The sequence below is a fragment of the Trachypithecus francoisi genome, unplaced genomic scaffold, assembly GCF_009764315.1.
Source record: "Trachypithecus francoisi isolate TF-2019V2 unplaced genomic scaffold, Tfra_2.0 Contig01451, whole genome shotgun sequence".
NCBI classification, from domain to species: domain Eukaryota; kingdom Metazoa; phylum Chordata; class Mammalia; order Primates; family Cercopithecidae; genus Trachypithecus; species Trachypithecus francoisi.
This window is the reverse complement of record NW_022681432.1, coordinates 1,179,272-1,201,737: the sequence shown is the minus strand read 5'-3', so window position 1 is coordinate 1,201,737 and position 22,466 is coordinate 1,179,272. Positions and strand designations below refer to the sequence as shown.

At 36.5% G+C, this 22,466-nt stretch overlaps 1 protein-coding gene and 1 pseudogene across 1 annotated transcript in view; one reads left to right on the top strand and one right to left on the bottom strand.

Moving 5' to 3' along the window:
- Positions 1–22,466, top strand: part of DACH2 (dachshund family transcription factor 2) — an 811,718-nt gene that overhangs the window by 670,659 nt on the left and 118,593 nt on the right.
- LOC117096210 lies at positions 11,331–11,953 on the bottom strand (annotated as a pseudogene).

Here is a 22,466-nt window from a genome sequence, read left to right as displayed (position 1 = left end):
GATCTAGTTACTCTCTCAGGGCTAGAAAATGAAACAGCACATCCAGGGGTGGTGGCTCAGGCCTGTAATCCCAGCACTTTGGGAGACCAAGGAGGGTGGATCACCTGAGGTCAGGAGTTTGAGACCAGCCTGGCTAACATGGCGGAACGCTATCTCTACTAAAAAAATAGAAAAAAAAAAAAAAATAGCCAGGCATGGTGGCGTGCACCTGTAATCCTAGCTACTCAGAAGGCTGAGGCAAAAGAGTCACTTGAACCCGGGAGGTGAAGGTTGCAGTGAGCTGAGATCATGCCATTGCACTCCAGCCTGGGCAACAAGAGTGAAACTCAGTCTCAAAAAAAAAAAAAAAAAAAAAAAAAGAAAAAGAAAAAGAAAAAGAAAAAAAAATGAGTCAGCACTTATTTTACAGTGTGAAATAAAGGTTAATGCACTGGCCAGAATGTGAAACATAAATAGGGTTTTTTACTCCAAAGCACAACACTGTAATGCAACATGTTATTTTGTTAGCTGCAGAAAATCCATATGTGTCTGAGCAACCTCAATTCTTTCCTCCCCCAAATAAATAATTGTACTGAGGGGCATAAGGCAGAGAGTGAGGAGATATCAAAGCAGGTTTTAGAGAAGAAGTTAAAATTTATTAAAAAGTGTTAGAGCAGAAGCGAAAGGAAGTAAAGTGCACTTGGAAGAGGGCCAAGTGGGCAACTTGAGAGATTCGAGTGCACTACTTGACCTATTGACTTGGAGTTTTATATGTTGGCATGCTTCCAGGTTCTGTGTCTTATTGTTCCCTTGGGGTGGGCTGTGTACATAGGTAGTGGCCTGCTAGCACTTGGGAGAGGCTGCCTGCGCAGTTTACTGAAGTTGTGAGCATGCTCACTTGAGACGTTTTTTTCCTTATCAGTCGAGTATTCTTATAGGAAGATTATATACCAGTTAAACTCTGCCATTTTCCTTGCCTCTTAGTGTACATGCTTAAGCCTACTCGCACAGCCCCTGAGATCTCATTGGGAAGCGGCTGATCACCAGCTTTACGCGTTTTCTATCTACTGGGAGACTGACTTTCCTTGGTGCTAGCTGCAACCAATTATTATTTTAGAGAGACAGCTTAACAACCACCTGACCACCACCTTATGGTTTCCTGACATTCTTGGTGGGGTGTGGGTCTCTTGTCTGTTCATTTCCACCTAACTACTCCAATTTGAGACCCCAGTGCATGCAATTGAATTTTCTTCCACATGTTGCATGTCTTTTCACAATCACTGGACTGCAATGATATGCAAAACATTATTTGTAATCATATCACTTTCCCACTTTTTCTTCTCCATGATGATTTCTTTTATTTTGACTGATAATATCCACACTTCAATCTAATGAGGATTTCCCCTTTCCCTTATTGTTACTGAATTGAGATTTTTCTCACACCAGTGGCTGAATTGCAGAGTAGAGAGGAAAATAACTGCTCAGAAACTATCGGTCAGGAAACGAAACCTTATTTATATTCACATTACATAGAAGACACATTTAAGTCACTGGAAACTCACTTTAAGTTTCTTCTTTTTAACCTCCTTGATAAAACACCAACTTAAATTTAAAGTTGATTGGGGCTCTAAGAATATTTAGGAGTTATTTGTTTTAAATAGGCTGACTCTACTCCTAAGGTATATCTAAGTACACTTTCTCCTGATTTATCCTTAATTATAGGGTTAGCTTTCCAGTTTTTGAGAATTTCAAGAGGTATTCTTAAAATCCATATGTCTACATTTTATGAGATTTTTTCCCCCTCGGACAAATCTTTATCCTCAATTTATATTACTCTAGATCATTTTACTTTGAATGTAAAAATTGTGTAACCATGATTACTGATTCATGAAATAAGAACAAAGTTGTTATTTGTTATTACAAATGGTTAAATTGTAGAGGCCTTCTCTGTGGTTTCAGTAATGGAAAAGGACAGCAGCTCCCATGAGGTAATTTTATCTTCCTGTGAAAGAAGGAAATCGCCCTTGTCTCTGATGGAATTTTTTTGTATCTTTCCAGCATCAGGTATTCAATCGTAGGTTAGATCATTAAAAGAGGATTGAATATTTGGATAGTGTTTAGTTTGCATGGCTAAGACAAATACATTTACCCTAACTTTTAGGTTGCAACAACCTCTTGAAACCATTAAAACCCAAAAGGTTACATCTGGTATCAATAGTTTTAAAAGAAAATTCCAAAAACAATAGATGGAGTCTATTTCAAATGCTCTATACAATTTATAAAACATATCCCTGTCTTTTAAGTATTTTCAGTGAAAATGTTCTAAATCATTGTGTTTATTCATAAGATGTGAAAAGGAGTCTGACATCTTTTAAGCCCTAGGTAACAGGATGTAGCTCTATCTTGGTTCTTCTAAATGAATTTGAACAAAGTATAAGATATGGCCATATGAATAACACCGAAGGGAGATAAGAAGACAAAATATAGTTAAATACTATACATTGTGTGTAAATGCATTTTCTGTGTTTGGAGATGCTACAGCATAGAGGTAACATTTTTGCAAATAAAAGATGATTCCAGAAGGACTTATAAATCCACCTTTTTGTCAAGGCAATAGAAATAGATGTCACCTATTTCCCAAATGATACACATTTTGACAAAGGTGGAGGAATGGAATTAACCAAGGAAAATTACAATGAATAATTGAATTTCTCGGTTGTAATTCAATTTTGGATAATACTTCAGTGCTATGGAAATTATTTTATTTTGCCTAGAAAAATATTTCACATGTGTACTGTGTTTCTTGGTAGAAATGGAGAGAGTAGCTTTAAGTTTTATATGCCCTTGGCTATCATACACATGTATGCACACACAGAGAGATTGTCATTAAAATTGAATTGGACAATCAATTCAATCTGAAAAGATGTCAGCTCTGCAAGATAATTGATTTGGTTTCTTTTTGTTTGAATTTACTAAATGTTTTACACCCAAATGATTCAACAATAAGGGTCAATATAGTTGTATGCATAAACACAACTCAAGTTGTATACCGCTATGGCTAGTCTTTTTTGAAAGTACAGCATTCAGTATTAAATCATATTTGTTGTATGTAATAAAGAACAAGTACACAAGAGATTAGAATCCACAAATTTAATTTTTTTTTCTAAATATTATAACTTGAATAGAATAAATCCACTTTACATTGTAAATACCATTGACTCTTGAACAATGCAGAGGTTGGGGCACAAACCACCACCTGCCTCCAGTCAAAAATTCACATATAACTCTTCTGTTTGTTTGTTTGTTTGTTTGTTTTTTAAGTGACAGTGTCTTGCTCTATTGCCCAGGCTGCAGTACAGTGATGCAATCATATCTCACTGCCACCTCAACCTTCTGGGCTCAAGGAATCTTCCACCTTAGCCCCCCAAGTAGCTGGGACTACAGATGTGTACCACTATGGCTGGATAATTTAAAAAATATAGAGACAGGGTCTTGCTATGTTACCGAGCCTGGTCTAGAACTCATGGCCAAAAGTGATCCTCCTGCCTCAGCCTCCCAAGGTGCTTGGATTACAGACATGAGCCACTATGCCTGGCCACATGTATAACTTTTGACTCTCCAAAAACTTAAAACTAATAGCCTGCTGTTGACTGGAAACTTTATTGATAATGTAAATTGTCAATTTATATATATTGTATGTTACATGTATTATATACTGTATTCTTACAATACAGTAAGCTAGAAAAAAGAAAATCTTATTAAGCAAATTATAAGGAACAGAGGATATATTTTCTATTTATTAAATGGAAGTATATCATCATAAAGGTCTTCCACCTTACTGTCTCCATGCTGAGTAGGCTGAGAAGGAGGAAGAGGACTGGTTAGTCTTGTCTCAGGGGTGGCAGTGGTGAAAGAAAATTTGTGTAAGTGGACCCGCACAGTTCAAACCCATATTGTTCAAGGGTCAGCTGTAGTATGTTGTTACTAAGGACATAAAACAATTGGTAATTAACTCTCAGAGAGTAAGAACCTAGTTCACACTAAGCATGGAACACTACTTAAAGAAATCATCTCCAGTGATGCTAGAAGAATCATACGCTTCTTTTCCACTTATAGAAACCCATTCATTTTGAACTTAGGGAATATGGATTTGATAAGCAGTGAATCAATGCCTCAAATCCTCTCCTAATTACTGACTTTCTGACCACTAGACATGTTTACAATACTGAACAATCCCACTTCAATCACATTCAACAGAATGAGTGTTAACCTGTTGAGTCCTCTTTCCTTAAATTAAGGATCATGGGAAGTTTCTAGGAATTCAGTCTAGGAATCTATTTACCTTTAGGCTTTTGTGTTCTAAGTGTTAATATGTGCTCCTAGGCAGCTCTAACTTATTACAAATGTTCATATGATTTTCTGTCATATGTAATTTAGAAAACAGGTACTTATTGAATGTCCACTCCATATATAGCAAAATGATAGCTTCTGCAGAGGAAAAAGAATAAGTAGGTCATAGTCCTCACTCTCAAATAGTTTAAGTCTAACTAGAGATTTAAGACATTAACATGTGAACTTTTTTACTTTTATATTAAGTTCAGGGGTACAAGTAAAAGTTTGTTACATAGATAAACTTGTATTATGGGGATTTTTTTTACAGATTATTTAATTACTGATTCAGCATATAAATAACATTTGAAGAACATATTTTAGTAGATAGTATGAGATTCCATATGTGTGGTCAGAAAATTTACACTGTGTAGGATTTCAAAGTGAAAGGTTTTTGTACTATACCTTTGCTTTCTTCAAAAGTGTGGACATTTTTGAGAGGCAGGGAGGAATGATTCATGTTTAGGCTTCAATATTTTGGCAGGCATGTTACATAATTTTAAAAAGAGGCAGCTAGATAACAGGTGGAGGTTTTATATTTCATTATTATAACTTTATTCTTTTTGCAAAACAATTGGAAACTGCCAGTGAAATTTATTGATATGTAATAATTGTATATTTTATGTAAGATATGTGACATTTTGTCACAAGCATAGAATGTGAAATGATCATGTCAGTGTATTTAGGGTATCCATTGCCTCTAGCATTTGCCATTTCTATGTGTTGGGAACATTTCAAATGCTCTCTTCTAGCTATTTTGAAATACATAATATATTGTTGTTAACTATAGTCATCCTATTCTTCTATCAAACAGAACTTATTCTTTCCACTTAATTATATGATTGCACCCATTAACCAACCTCTTCATCTCCTTCCCCCAACACACGTATCTGTCCCAGCCTCTGATAACTATCATTCTACTCTCTACCACCGTGAGACGATTTTTAGCTCCCACATATGGGTGACAGCAAATAATATTTGTCTTTCAGTACCTAGCTTATTTCACTTAACTTAAGGACCTCCTGCTCCATCTATGTTGCTGCAAATGACAGGATTTCATTCTATTTTATGGTCAAGTAGTATTCTATTGTATATATATATATACCACATTTTCTTTATCCATTCATCCCTTGATGGACACTTAGGTTACTCCATACCTTTGCTTTTGTGAAAAATGCTGTAAAACCATGCAAGTTCTGATATCCTTTGATATACTGATTTCTTTTCCTTTAGAAAAATATCCAGTAGTAGGACTCTTGGATCATATGGTAGTTCTATTTTTAGTTTTTCAAGAAATATCCATTCTGTTTTTCATAGTGACTGTACTAATTTACTTTCCTACCAACTTTGTATCAGTTCCCTTTTCTCTAGATCTTCTCCAGCATCTGTTAGTTTTTTTTCTTTTTAACAATAACAATTCTAAGATGAGATCTCATTGGGGATTTAATTTGCATTTTCCTGATAATTAGTGATGTGGAGTCTTTTTTATCTACCTGTTGGCCATTTGTATGTCTTCTTTTGAGACGTGTCTATTCATGTCCTTTGCCCACTTTATAATGGGATTATTAGGTTTTTGGTTTTGGGTTTTTTCTTTTTTTTTTCTTTTTTTTTTTTTTGCTATTGAGTTGTTTGAGTTCCTTGTATATTCTGAACGTTAGACCCTTGTGGGATGAATAGTTTTCAAATATTTTCTCCCATTCAATGGGTGTAGTGTGTCTTTGCTCTGTGGATTGTTTGCTAGTACATTCTGAAGAAAGGTACTGGTTAATAAAATTGATTATTGAGATACATATAAGAGAATACACTATTTGGGATGAAGGAAGGATGTAGGAAGTGCCATTTTACTCTATCTTGAAGGGTAGGGAGAGAATACACATACATCACACACGGTTCCCATTCAAAAACATAAATAAAATTTCTGAGGACTGACTACAAGGCAAAGTGTAATAGCAAGAAAGATCATAAAAACAAAAACAAATATTTCCAAATTTCAATTCCAAAAATTTGGAATTTATCATTAAACTGTTTTTGCTTCTAATTTAAACTCTAATGTTCTCTACTTTGAGGGCTTTTTTTTTTCTACTCTGGCTCATTCAAAACTTACACAAACACATATAGCACATTGAGCATGTAACATGTCATTTTTATTTGCCAAATTATAGTCATCGAATGATACCTTGTACAGAAAGAGTAAAACTACGCCAAAGCGAAAATGTATTTCCTGGATTCATTTTGGAAAACATGGTAACACTGCAAGTTGGAAGCCTGATTATTCATTGTCATCCTAGCACACAAAGTGCATTGTACTTAAATCTTTTTTTTTAAATTTCAAAAGCAAGACATGTAAAAATAAAAGAAATTTAAGCTTTGGTATATAAGACCTATTCTCACTCTTAAAATTATTGAAACAGGTGCTATGGGAAGCCATTGCCTTTATAAGCCTTTTAAGATATTTACAACAAAACATTTCCCTGTGATTGAATTTTTCCAAGTACTAAAATACCATGGAGAAATATGTTTACCACCAGTTTTATGGCTCCCTAGATGTATTCTCTATAAACCTTGTATCTGCTTGGACACAAACAGTATTGCAAAAAGACACCATGCCATTTGAACAGGGTATACAGCTTTGAAACCGTACGCCACACTACTAATGGGAATGTCAGTATTATTATGAATAACACAGTTTTAAGACCATTCTTTTATTATGGTAGACCTAAGTAATTGTTCTTATTTTATATCTTAATTTTAGTAGGAGTATTTTATATCTGTGGAGATACTACCAGTATTGTGTTACAGTTTTTGTCCTTGGTGCTGATATGGGATATATCATTTGTGAAGTCTAAGCACAGAAAAACATAATGGTAAAATTTTCCTTTACAACCTGTATTATTCTATTGAAAAGCAAGTAAGAAATAATTACCTGGTACCTGAAAATGCAACCCCTATATACTTCAAAAGTTTGGGTTAACAAGGTTTAAAAAGCTACAAGGTATCAATAATAGAATTTTGCTAACCAGTGAGTCAATTTTCTAGGCAAATGGGGGAAGATAACTCATGTTGTAAGTATCCAGATGAGAAAGTATCTTCTGGAAACTTGTAGCAGTGGCAATAAAGCAATACACATCAGTGTTCAAACTTGAATAGCATATTGTATTGCTTTTCACCCTCATAATTTTTTTAAATGCGCCAACTGTCAGAGACAGTGGTAAGTAAGGTTAGATGGTTACATGGATTATTAGTAAATTCTGCTGAGAAATTGTGCTATTGATGGTGATTGAGAATCACAGGCTGTCTATGGCGCACTTCACCATCTGTTAATATAGGTATTTTAACTAGAGATAAGATAGAATATCTTGTCATTAGCCAAGAATAGGAAGTAATTTCAATGCCGTGTTAAAAATACAGTATTTAGCCATTCACACTGGAAAAATGCCTAATGGGAAATGAATAAGGGAGGGGAGGTGACAATGTACACAGAGGCAGTGAGCAAAGTGATCTTCCCTAGTGATCAAATAGAATCAAGAAAGTTAAAATCTCAAAGTGATGTGAATAGATATAGCTGTTCAGGTGATAGAAGCATGTTCTTTTTTTGTTTATTTGTTTGGTTGGTTGGTTTTGTTTGTTTGTTTGTTTTTGTTCATTTGTTTTGAGATGGAATCTTCGCTCTGTCGCCCAGGCTGGAGTACAGTGGCACAATCTCCGCTCATGGAAGCTCCGCCTCCCGGGTTCACGCCATTCTCCTGCCTTAGCCTCCCCAGTAACTAGGACTAGAGGCGCACACCACCACCACGCCCGGCTAATTTTTTGTATTTTCAGTAGAGACGGGGTTTCACCATGTTAGCCAGGATGGTGTCAATCTCCTGATCTCGTGATTCACCTGCTTTGGCCTCCCAAAGTGCTGAGATTACAGGCATGAGCCACCACACTTGGCCGCATGTTCCTTAAGGTTATCCAAAGCAAACATGAAGGTAGATTCAGGACAAATGCAGAAATGACTAACATATGATACTGTGTCCAGAATTTATTACTTCTGGTGGATTCTTGGTCGCGCTGACTTCAAGAATGAAGCCACACTCACAGTGAGTGTTACAGTTCTTAAAGATGATGTGTCTGGAGTTTGTTCCTTCAGATGTTCATATGTGTCTGGAGTTTCTTCCTTCTGGTGGGTTCGTGGTCTCGCTGACTTCAGGGGTAAAGCCGCAGCCCTTCGCAGTGAGTGTTACAGCTGATAAAGGTGGCACCTCTGGAGTTGTTTGTTCCTCCTGGTGGGTTCGTGGTCTCGCTGACTTCAGGAGTGAAGCTGCAGACTTTTGCAGTGAGTGTTACAGCTCATAAAGGGAGTGTGGACCCAAAGAGTGAGCATCAGCAAGATTTATTGTGAAGAGTGAAAGAACAAAGCTTCCACAGCATGGAAGAGGACCTGAGCAGGTTGTCACTGCTGGCTCCGTGGCCAGCTTTTATTCCCTTATTTGGCTCCGCCTACATCCTGCTGATTGGTCCGTTTTTACAGCATGCTGATTGGTGTGTTTGCAAACCTTTAACTAGACACAGAGAGCTGATTGATGCATTTTTACAGAGTGCTGATTGGTGCATTTACAAACCTTTAGCTAGACACAGAGTGCTGGTTGGTGTGTTTGCAATCCTTTAGCTGGACAGAAAAGTTCTCCAAGCCCCCACTCGACCCAGGACGTTTAGCTGGCTTCACCTCTCAATACCAAACTGAAAATAATTTCATGGGACTCAAATGTTATAAAGTTGATTTTTAAAGCACTTTATCCAAATAAGTGACTCACAAAAACATGCCAATTTCATAGAATTGGAATTTAGGGCAGAAATTTTGGGTGCTTTGTTAAGTCTGATTACAACATATTGGTAATGAAAGATCTTACATATTAATTTTATCTTTATTTTCCTTTCTTCATGTTCCAGAATTTCTCTGGTTATTGAGTTCATAATATTACACATTGATAAAAACAGAAAATGTTAAACAACTGCATTTAATACTAATCAATGAATTTTGTAGGGCTTCATGTGAAGTAAATCTTAAAATATTTTCCTCCTAAAGAAGTATCATTGCCTCTGTGTACAGTAGTCCCATCTTATTTGTGGGGGATACGTTCCATTACCCCGGTAGATGCCTATAACAGTGAAGAGTACTGAACCCTATACATATTGTTTTTTTTCTATACATGCATACCTGTGTTAAAGTTTAATTTATAAATAAGGCATAGTAAAAAATTGACAACAATAACTGATAGAAACATAGAACAACTATACCAATATACTGTGTAAACGTTATGTGAATGTGATCTCTCTTGCTCTCAAAACATTTTATTGTACTGTACTCCCCTGTTGTCTGATTGCCATTTACTAGGAGTAACAGAAATCTTTGGAAAATGAAATCACAGATAAGGGGCGACTATTGCGTGTATAAGGATAGAATCCAATTGGGAAAGAAAAGAGGAGAAAATCATAGTGATCTAAAATGTCACTGGAAATTGAGAACTGACTATGTTTCTCTTTACATTTCAAGTTTTGACAGATTTTAAGATGTTTAATAAATATTTATTTTACATGCATAAGTATATATATAATATATATTTATATTTGCAGGCTAATAAAACCATCAAACTCTTACTGTCTGCATAAACTCAGCCTCAGCATAGACATAATTTTATATTCAGTGAACACTTAAGATTCTTCTTTCAAACTAAAGTTCTTATGATAGAAAAATGAGAAAAAAATCTCAAGTACTAGGGCTATTAGCAAAAGTGAAATATATCTGTAGTGTCTTTGCTTCAACATTTGCCATTCTATATGGATCCGTAAATATTTGTAACAACAGTAACTAAAGAAGTTTTCATGGCACATGTATACATATGTAACAAACTTGCATGTTGTGCGCATGTACTCTAGAACTTAAATTATAATAATAATAGTAATAAAAAGAAATCTTAATATTAGTAAAATAAGGTTGAATTTGCCAGGAAAAATTAAGATAGATTTTTCATATTGTCTTTTTTTTCATTTAAATGTTTATTGAACTAAAGCAGAATAAATGAACTAAAGGCTGTTTTAACCTGTAGATATAAAACAACAACTTCAAATATTCAGAGGGGTGTCACACAGAGAATGAAAGACTCATTTAGTATTTCTGCAAAGGGCAGAACTTGACCCAGAGGATAAATACAAGCAATCAGTAGGCCATTGGATAGTTGTACAAAGTGTATCGCATATATTAATTGCTTCTTTCTCCACATGATGCATTCCACACTTAACTTTTCCCATCTTATAAAAGAAGATAATACAACTTAATACTTCTCATGAACATCTTAAATGAGTCACATTTCCGTGCAAGCCCTCCACTCACCACTGTGAGTACAGTGTTGGAAAACATCTAAAGTTAGCAAACTGGTTTAGTATAAAAATGATTTATTTGTTTCTCAGACATATTTCTGTATTTTACATTAGTGGCTCTCAGAATTTGGGGAGAAAAGAGGGCATGGTCTCCAAGAGGGTAAATCATAATCCCTAGCAATACAGGTACTGCCCTCAAACTCCAAATGAATCATTACAACTATCCAACAACGGTACAGATGAGAGTGCGGTGTGTGCTGGGGCCTCTGCACATACAAGAGACAGTTGACAACAACTGTTCCACAAGAAACAGGAAATCTTATTGCACAAGTCACTAAAAAACAAACTAACTGCTGTAGCAATGAGAGGCTCCATCCAGACTGTTAAGTATTTCGAAATGAGAACTGTTTCAACAACTATTCAGCATAATGTTTAAGAACAAAATGTACATACAACATTGTACTTTATATGTGTATTTTATCACATGGTAAGGAATGCTGAGGTGCTTCATCTATGCAACAAATTGAAAATTAAAACTTTACATTTCTATATTTGTCAATATACAGGATTCTGAAGGTGGATCTTAAACTCAGGGTGATAAATCAGTTATCAAGGAAAGCCACATAACCCGTCCGTCTGGATAACTGCTGTTCACTGGGGATTGGGTGAACTGGAATTGGCTCTGGCAAGGGAATAAACTTGTTAAAAGAAACATCTAGGGCCCTTGCAATTGGCTTTCTGGGCATAACCATTCTTATGGTGGGGTCAGCTTGCCATTCTTCTTTTAATATACTTTTCACAGCCTCTTCTACAGGACATCCAACAAAGGCTGCAAAATCATCAGGCATTATTGAGGCATACACTTGAGAGGGCAGGGCAAAGGCTCATCTCCTTGTTGTATCTCTAAGTGCTTCCATAATTGACTGGAACATCTTAGGCTACTGGTAAGCACTGAGGGTTGTATACATCCCAAGGAAATCTCTATGCCAGAATTTTTTCCTACTGAGCAAATTCTCCCAAGTTCAGAATTTGCAGGTTTTATAGCAGGTGGTATTCTTTACCAAAGATATCTTGGGCTATTCATGTCGTTATGGAGCAAATAAAAAGCTAGAAGCTGACCATACACTGGGGGTGCAGCAGTTCCTCCAAAAGCCTGGAACTCTTGGCTCTGATCCAACAACTTTCTGAAACTGAAATCACTTTCCTTCATCGTTGCCACTGGCATCTTCCCAGCCTGTCTTGCGGCCACACCTTCCCAACAGCCAGACCCCAAACTGTCCCCCTTTTCCTATTCTTAGTAGAAAGTACACTTATCTTAAACTTGCATGCCTCCATGGGAATAAATTTACAACTTAAATTGAGGGGAAATGCGACTCGGTGGCTGACAAGATGGTCGAATAGGAACAGCTCCTGTCTGCAGCTCCAAGGGAGATCAATGCAGAAGGCAGGTGATTTCTGCATTTCCAACTGAGGTACCCAGCTAAAATCATTGGGACTGGTTAGACAGTGGGTGCTGCCCATGGAGGGAGAGCCGAAGCAGGGTGGGGCGTCAATTCAGACTACTCAGGTAGTTTGAAGACTTCAGGCTCAAACTACCTTAGAAATAATCTGAGAGAGTTCACTTACAGAATTACAAGTTTATTCTTTTGTCTAGTTATTAGGAAGACAAAATACAATGCTATAATACCTTAATTCATTCTTGATACACTACATGAATTCTTCACTCAATGCCAGAGTAAATTTTTTTGAATAATTTATTGGGTGAATCCTGGAATCAATGTATATTCAGTGCACTTCTTTTTCTTGAACATTCCAGATCTCGAAGGCTAGCATAGCTTCAGATGTAGTTCATCTTTTTCAGGGCCAACTGTGTGCTCAGTACCATGCTAAGTGTTTTGCATTTTAGCTTTTTCCTTTAAACTTCCCACACACACTGAGGTAGATCTTTATATTCTACAAATAGAGTCATTGTGTAGCATTCCAACACACAGAGATATTCAGTAATGTTTACCATGCTATAAGAAGAAGGCAGACTCATAGGAAATAAGTTAAAATCAGAAAGGGACGTATCAGATGATTACCCATTGTATAATCATTTACATTCAACTGCATGACACATTTTGAAAGGTTCTAATTAATTGAAATTTTTTTGAAAATTTACTCTTTGTCTAGTAGTTATTAGAGAAAATCACTACCACACTCTTCAATTTATACCACTTTAATGTATACCACAATACAATGCACAACTAGGTACTCAAAAGTGTTTCTGATAAAAGTCATTGAGGTGAGACTATTGAAATAGAAGAAAGTAAAGTTGAATCAGTCTCCACAAACTAGAAATGAAGATGAAGAAGAGGCAGCATTAAAACACAAAACAAAATGGCACATTCATGTGTTCTAGTGCTGGCATTTACCTATCCTTGCCTCTTTGGATATAGATTATGAATTATTTTATTATTATTTATATCAAAAAAAGAATGTCCATAAGATGGTATGAATTTTTCATAGCAATAGACAGCATCTAAAACTAGGATTGTGCTTTTCGTAAAGGTTGTTAAATTAAGCATTACGAATAGATACCAACTTCTTTGATAAAACTTAAGAAATTTTCAGGCGAGAAGCAACAGCTTTGTTTATTTGTTTTTTGAGATGGAGTCTCACTCTGTTTCCCATCCTGGAGTGCTGTGGTGTGATATTGGCACACTGCAAACTTCACAGTCTGGGTTCAAGCGATTCTCCTGCCTCAGCCTCCGGAGTAGCTGGGGTTACAGGCACCTGCCACCATGCCTGAATAATTTTTGTATTTTTATTAGAAATGAGGCTTCACCATGTTGGCCAGGCTGGTCTTGAACTCCTGACCTCAAGTGATCTGCCTACCTCAGTCTCCCAAAGTGCTGGGATTACAGGCTTGAGCCACGGTGCCTGGCCGCAACAGTTTTATTATCTTAATGTCTATGTATACAGGATAAGAAAAAAAAAATGTGAAAATTGCAGTGCTTTGCCTTATTAATTAAATATATATTTTAAATTAAATTCAACTTTCTAAAATAAAAATTAGGGACATTTTGAGTTAGCTAGGTTTATAGCAGTGTTGCAGTTGTGGTATCAAACTCATCTATTAGGAAAACCTTATTTTTTGTATAAAACATGTGATGTCTCAGTGCCTCAATTTTTTTTTAAAGTTTTTTAAGAGGTGGAGTCTCACTACATTGCCAAAGCTGGAGTGCAGTGGCTATTCGCAGGCATGCTCATAGTGCATTGCAGCCTTGAACTCCTGGGCTCAAGTGATCCTCCTACCTCAGCATCCTGAGTAGCTGGAACTACAGATTCGTGCCACTGTACCAAACCCAGTGCCTCCATATTTTAGCTAAGACTGAAATCTCAGTATATATTCTCAGTGATTGTGGTGGTATGTGCACATACATGTGTGTATGCATGAGCAAGGGAAGGAAATGGCTAATGAAAACAGAATTTTCTATCATTAGTACTGTGGTAACATGAAAATATGAATATGCATAGATTACAAACAGGTATAATTGCACAGTTATGAGTGAGCATATTGATAAAAATGTCAAATCTGTGTAATTAAGGGCACGTTCCTCATGAAAGAGTTTACAGGAGGTGACAAACTGAATTCTTTGTTATATAGGCTGTTTTCCCAAGTTTTACGTGGTAGTGTCATTCTGATTTTGAATTATCTTTAATTTTTAATGTTAATCCTCTAAAATATAGTCTTTATACCTTTCTTGGATACAATTTAATTATAATCCATAGAATTCATTCTTGGAAAAATATTTTCCTTTTATTTATATAGGCTCATGTTTTTTACTATTTGTTTCCTGAATCTATGCTACAAATGACCCCTCATGCATATTTTTCTGTAGTGTAAATGATTTCAGAACCTCTATATCTATAAAACCGACTGGTTGATATATGTCTTTACTTTTATTCAGTTTCTTGAAGCTTTGGCGATACGTACTTAAAATTAGGTATCTTTTTTGAAATGTGAAAAATAACTAGTTAAAAAATATATTGTGATAGGAAATCATATTATAATCTTGTAAATGTAGCAAAAATTAACCTTTATGTAGCCCAGTGGTTTTTTGAATTGTGATTCCCACATCAGCAACTTTAGCATTAATCGGGCACTTATTAAAAATTCAAATTGCCAAGTTTTACTCTATACCTACTGAGTAAGAAACTCTGGAAGCAAGGAATGTGTATTTAAAAGACTTTCAGTGCATTCTTATTCACGATAAAGTTTGAGAACTATGCTCTAAAGTGCTGGAGGAATAACCTGCTCTCTTCTACCTTTCATTGACTCTCTCTACTCAGATAAGTTAACTAACCAAATATGAAACAATGATTTTTAATTTGACACCTGAATTGCCAGATCAGAACAGTAAATTTCTCTTCCTGATCTGTGCCAGGTTAAGAAAAGAAGTTTCTTTCTTGGTTGAAAAAAAAAGACTGGATGTCTCCAGGCAGGGAAGCAAAGTGAGAAATCTGCTTGGCAGCCTCTTCAGCCAGCCAGATGCCTGAGCCCCCAGTAAGACTAAAAGCAAACCTATGTTAGAATCCTGGGGAATATGGGCAACATGTCTGACTTGACACAGTCAGGTTGAAAGCTGCCACTGAGGGACCACGATGGCTGGCATACTCAGATTTCAGAGGGAAGGTACAAACTCATTTTACAAATGAGCCAGCGTGACAAAACATTATCACCTGGAAGGGTCATCTAATTTATGGAAATGGGTACCCTCCTCCTCCATCTATCCCAAACACATCTCTTTAAAACAGCAACTTTCAGCATTTTGGGAGGCCGAGGCGGGCGGATCACGAGGTCAGGAGATCGAGACCATCCTGGCTAACACGGTGAAACCCTGTCTCTACTAAAAAAAAAAAAAAAAAAAAAAAACAGCAACTTTCTTTCTACCATACTCATTCCCAATCCTGCCTCTTGTTTGCCAGTTTATGATGCAGAATGTTACAATATTACTCGGCACTGATAAAATGTTATTTTTTTGTGTGCAGCCTTTTACACGGAGGTAGCCAGGCTGGTTTCCTGGAGAAGGGACTTGTACATACATGACTTTGGTGCTTTTCAGTTGTTTATATCAGAAGTTGTTGTTTTTCTTTGCAGATTTTAGATCAAATTCTAGTCTCTTTCTGGACCCTCAGCAGTTTTGTATTTCTAGGTTCTATAAAATATATAGTTACTCCAAAAAACCAGTCAGCTATGCTTTATCTCTGATATATTAATAGATCATCTCAGAGATGATGGGAAACTATGTGTGTGGGACAGAAAGCTTTATGTTTTAAATATTTTTGCTCAGAGGACTATGCTGACTATGCTCTGTAGACAATTTCAATAAATTTACACTAGACATTCTGTGACAACTATACAAGCTATTTTTCAAAATTGTAAAATTTCAATTTGTCACAATACTTGTAGATTATAGTAATCATTTATTTTATTGGAAAGACTAAGAGTTGACCAGAAACTCTTTACCTCTATCCCCATTCTTCCTTCATTCTACTACATATTTGTAAATAAATACACACATAAATAAATAAATAAATAAATAAATAAATAAGTAATATATTCATGTACAATCTTGTCTTTTTGAATAAAAAAATAGTGGAATTAATTTGATGATTAGAATCTTACAGGGCTTTAAGATTACCAGTCTATATATCCAATTCATTGCATAGGTTATAGATAGACACATAATAGTGACTATTCTAGATACTGAGGAGATAGCAGTGAGCAAATAAAAATCAGACAAAAGTCCCTGCCCTCAAAAAGATTAAATTGTACTGGAATAAATATTTAATAAAATAATAAATAATTATATTATGCTGTATATTAAATGGTGCTAAATTTTACAGAACAAAAGAAATCATCTCAATGGGGGTTGAAATAGGGGTGCAAGTTGCAGTGTTAAATAGGATGGTCCGTATAGATTTCACAAAGAAGATACTATTTGAGCAAATCATGCAGGTAGCAATCTCAAATGAAATCCATAAAAACTCTAAAACACACCTTGTAAAGCATTTTGTTAGTTCTAAATTTTTATTTGACTTTTTTTTTCTTATTAAGCTTCTTACATTCTCTATAGTTTGAATATTCCTTATCTGGAATGCTTCAGACCAGACAGGTTTCCATTATTGGTCCATTCTTACATTGCTATAATGAAACACCAGAAACTGGATAATTTATAAAGCAAAGAGGTTTAATTGGATAATGGTTCTTCAGGCTGTACAGGAAATATGATACTGGTATCTGCTCAGCTTCTGAGGTAGCCTCAGGAAACTTTCAATCATGGAAGAAAGCAAAGGAGAAGCAAGCCTGTCTTGGCACACGTTTAAATAACCACATCTCATGAGAACTGACTCACTCACTATCATGAGAACAGCATCAGGAGATGGTGCTAGACCATTCATGAGAACTTTATCTCAATGATCCAATCACCTCCCACCAGGCTGCATCTCCAACATTGGGGATGACAATTTGACATGAGATGTAAGTAAGGACACAGATCCAAACCATATCATTCTGCCCTGACCCCTGCCAAATCACATGCCCTTCTCACATTTCAAAATGAAATCATGCCTTCCCAACAGTACCACAAAGTTTTAACTAATTCCATCAGTAACCTAAAAGTCTGCAGTCCAAAGTCTCATCTGAGACAAGGTAGTCCCTTCTGCCTATGACCCTACAAAACAAAAACAAGTTAGTTACTTCCAAAAAACAATGAGGGTATAGGCATTGGGTAAATACTCCCATTCCAAAAGGGAGAAATTGTCCAGAAGAAATGGGCTACAGGCCCCATGCAAGTCTGAAGCCTAGCAGTGCAGTCATTAAATCTTAAAGCTCCAAAAGAGTATCCTTTGACTTCATGTCTCAGATCAAGGGCATACTGATACAACAGATAGGTTCCCAAGGCCTTGGGCAGATCTGCCCCTGTGGCTTTGCAGGGTTCAACCCCCACAGTTGCTCTCAAGGGCTAGTGTTGATTGTCTTGGCTTTTCTGGGTTCACAGTGCAGGCTGTTGGTAGATCCATAATTCTGGGGTCTGGAGGATGGTGGCCCTCTCTCACAGATACACTACTAGGCAGTGCCCCAATGGAACTCTACGTGGGGGCTACAACTCCATATTCCCCTCTATTCTGCACTCATAGAGGTTCTCCATGAGGGCTCCACCCCTGCCATAGGCTTCTGCCTGGGGAACCAGGCTTTTCCATACATTCTCTAAAATTTAGGCACAGGCTCCCAAGCCTCACCTCTTGCACTCTGTGCTCCTGCAGGCTTAACACCACATGAAAGCAGCCAAGGCTTATGCCTTCTTCCTCTGAAGTATCAGTCCAAGCTGTACCTGGTTCACTTTTAGCCATGGCTGAAGCTGGAATGGCTGGGATGCAGGGAGCAGGGTTCTGAGACTACACAGGGCTGTGTGGCCCTGGGCCTGGCCCATGAAATCATTTTTTCCCTCCTAGGCCTCAAGGCCTGTGATGGAAGGGGTTGCCAGGAAGGTCCCTGAAATGCCTTTGAGTCATTTTCCCTATTGTCTTGGCTATTAACATTTAGCTCCTCTTTACTTATGCAAATTTCTTCAGCCCACTTGAATTCCTCACCAGAAAATGGGCTTCTTTTTCCTACCACATGACCAGGCTGCAAATTTTCCAAACTTTTATGCCCTGCTTCCCTTTTAAACATAAGTTCCAGTATCAGTCATTTGTTTGCTCACACATAAAAGCATACACTGTTAGAAGCAGCCAGGCTACATCTTGAACACTTTGCTTCTTAGAAATTTCTTCTGGCAAATACCCTAAATCATCAGTCTCAAGTTCAAAGTTCCACAGATCCCTAGAGCAGGGGCACAATATAGCAAGGCTCTTTGCTAAAGCATAGCACAAGTGACCTTTACTCCAGTTTCCCATAAATTCGTCATTTCCATCTGAGACCTCCTCAGTCTGGGCTTCCTTGTCTGTGTATCTATAAGCATTTTCGTCACAACAACTTAAAAAGTCTCTAGGAAGTTCCAAACCTTCCCTCATCTTCCTGTCTTCTTCTGACCCTCTGCATTCCTCCAATCTCTTCCTGTTATCCAGTTCCAAAGCTGCTTCCACATTTTTAGGTATCTTTATAGCAATATCCCACTTCTGGTACCAATTTTCTGTATTAGTCTGTTCTTGCACTGCTGTGAAGAAATACTTGAGACTGGGTAACTTATGAAGAAAACAGGTTTAATTGGCTCACAGTTTCACAGGCTGTACAGGAATCAGGATGCTGCTATCTTCTTGACTTCTGGGGAGGCCTCAGGGAACTTTCAATCATGGTAGAAGGCAAAGGGGAAGTAAGCATGTCTTATATGACCAGAGCAGGAGGAAGAGATAGATGGGGAGGTGTCGTACACTTTTAAATAACCAGATCTCATGAGACGTCACTCACTCACTACCTTGAGAACAGCACCATAGTTCTCATTCATGAGAACTCCACTCCCACGATCCAATCACCTCACACCAGCCCTCATCTCCAACACTGAGGATTTTTGACATGAGATTTGTGTGTTAACACAGGTCCAAGTCATATCATTTTTAATTTTGGGTATTTCAGATTTTGCAATATTTGCATATACATAATTAAATACGTTGGGGATGGGACTCAGGTCTAAAGATGAACTTAATTTACTTTTCATATACACCTTATAAACTTAGCCTGAGGGTAGTTTTATAAAATGTTTTTAATAACTTTGTGCATGAAACAAAGTTTTTATTGTATTTTGACTGTGATCTGTCACATTATGTCAGGTGTGTATTACTCCACTTGTGGCTTAATGTCTGAGCTCAAAAATTGTTGAATTTGAAGCATTTCAGACTTTAGATTTTCCAATAAGGGATCCTCAACCTGTAGAAGGGGAAATCTAGTTAGCTGTCCTTTGAGATTTTCCTATATGAAAAATAGGAAAGAACAGTGCTTCCCAACCAGTATTGACATTTGGCCAGATAATTCTTTGTTGGGAATCCAGCGGAAGTCGGGGGTGAAGGCCTTTCCTAGGCTTTATGGGGCGTTTTGCAGCATCACCGTCCTCTACCACTAGATGTCAGCAGTACGTAGTCTTGGCAATCAAACATTTCTCTAGATATTGCCATATGTGCTCTGGGCAACAAAATTGCTCCTGGTTGAAAACCACTGACCTGTGTCTTCAGGCCTTCAATGACTTGGAAAGTAAAAGTGGGCTAATTTAAGGTGAAGCTGGGCTCATCCAATTTTACCTAGAGAAGGATATTTCCAAACATTGTGTTTCATGAGGTGTTAATAGATGCTTAGTTTGTCAAATATATGACTATATTCCCCCTTCCACTTCTGTAAATTTTCAACTACCATTTAAGTTATTTAATAAACATTATATTGGATTTACTTTAGGTCAGAAATTATTCTATCAATTTTGCTAATAGTAGTTCATTAATATTTATAACAGCCCTAAGAGGTAGGTGTATTATCCTAACTTTACAGATAAAGAAACTGAGGCATTGAAAGGTAAGCAACTTTCCCAGGGTCCTACAAATCATATAGCAGGGATTCAAACCCAAGCAATCAGGCTCCAGTGTATTTTGCTCTTCATTATGCTCCTGCTTCCTATCTTGACATATAACATTTGTTAATATTTAGTATTAGCATTTTATTTATTAAAAAAATTATTTTCATAGGATTTTGGGACACGGTATTTGGTTACAAGAGTATATTCTTTAGCGGTGATTTGTGAAATGGAGTCTGAGATGTTCTGCTTTAAAATATTTAGCAAGTTAAAAATAAAGGAAAACTGTGCCCTGTGGAATATGAGTTTCAGATAAATGAGAAATCAATTTTTAGTCTAAAGATATCCCATGGAATATTTTGGACATATTTATATTAAAGAATGATTTGCTGTTTATCTGAAATTCAAATTCCACTGTGCACCCTGTAATGGATCTAGCAATCCTAGCTTTAAGGAAAATTGTTAAATATTGTTTAGGCCAGTTTTCTCAACACTAATTTGAGTAAGGAAGCTTTTCTTGTTAGAACAACTAATATCACGTGGAAGTTCTGTGGGGCTTTAGTCTAAGGACAGTGGGAATGCCTTTCAGCTAGAGAGTGAATAGATTATTAAGTGTTCATTCCAAACTACAGTGATCTCTCCTTTGAACTCCTAGAGACAAATAACAATCTATGCCACATGAACATGATTCAAGCTTAAGGGTCCACTGTTTTCCTAACTAACATATCCACTCTTTAATGACAAGAACTGGGTATCATACTTCTTCCAAACCTTTCACTGAACATAATATTTGTTATGGAATAGTATTTTGTCTGAAAGATGATTGAATTCTAATACACGATTTATAAAGGAGTGTTATGTGAAATTGCTAATCTAAGGATCCACAGCAAATGGGCATAATTAGTTGTAGAGTATCTGTGTCACTTTCTCAGGCTGATACATCTTCATTCCTTGCTATTAGCTTTCTGTTTTCATTATCTGTATTATTTTTATTTCATCTCCTTAAGAAATACAACAATTTGGGGATCAAGCTTTTCTTTTCCACATTTGATGATGGCAATACTTGAGGAGTCATTGAAGCTATGTACACTTCCTTATATTCATGCAGGTCACATTATACAGCAGTTGGCCATTTTATTGTAATTGTTCCTCAGTTTGTGAGAGGGAAACAGGTGTCTCACTTGTCCTGAGTGTAATAATAATGACATTGACAAAAAAAAAAAAAAAAAAGAGTCACTTGGGACAGCTGTATTTAGGGAAAAGTTCTCAAAAAAAAAATAAAGTATAATTTACTTGATAACGAATAAAACTGATGACCTGGTAGGGAGCTACATTTTTCTATGGCTGGCATAGTCAGCTGTGTTAAGTTTATATTCCTGTATCACAATCCTTAAAGCTCAGAGGAGAGAGACTCCATGAAAAATGGGAAAATAAGCACTAGAGTCATGTAGAGAGCCTCTAGCAGCCTGGACTTAATTTTCTGGGTGATTTTTCTATTTTGAGTATCACTATACGTTTATCTTTTTTTCCTACAAAAGTTCTCATCAACTTTTTATCCATTCATCTGGACTCTAAGAAATACATTAAAATGAAGAACTTATTCTCTAAGTGGATGCCCAATCGCTATTACAAAGTATGGCAGGTTTAACAAACAGGCTTAATAAAAGTGGTTTCCACCTTGCTTAATAACTGGAGAGGTCGCTCATGTCCTTGACTAATAGCAGTTCTCCTATCTTTACTTTGTAGTTTATACTATTATGTTCTATGTACTGATAAAGCTTTTACTATTTACATTTTGAATACCAGCTTTTTAAATCAAAAAATTCAAAATCCTTTTTCCTGTGTTTAGTAAGAGATGCTCTTATTTAACCAATAGCCTATGCTTCTAGTACTTGCCCATTTAAAATTTAATTGCCAATTAGGATTTTTCAACCCCATCTACTAAATTCCTGCATGACAGTGCACCTATTTAAATTCTGAGCAGAATTCAGATGCTGTTCAGATGTAAAAATATATTACAAGATTGAAATTGATTTCCAATTCATTTACCATTCATTTTTGTAGCAAATGAGTTAAATAGGAAAAAAAAATCTGATGAATCGTTTGACAGTTTCCTCTTGCATACACTAAAACATAATACACTTCCACTACTTTTGGGCTATTATGGACCTTAACATGCAATGTGACCTTGGTCTG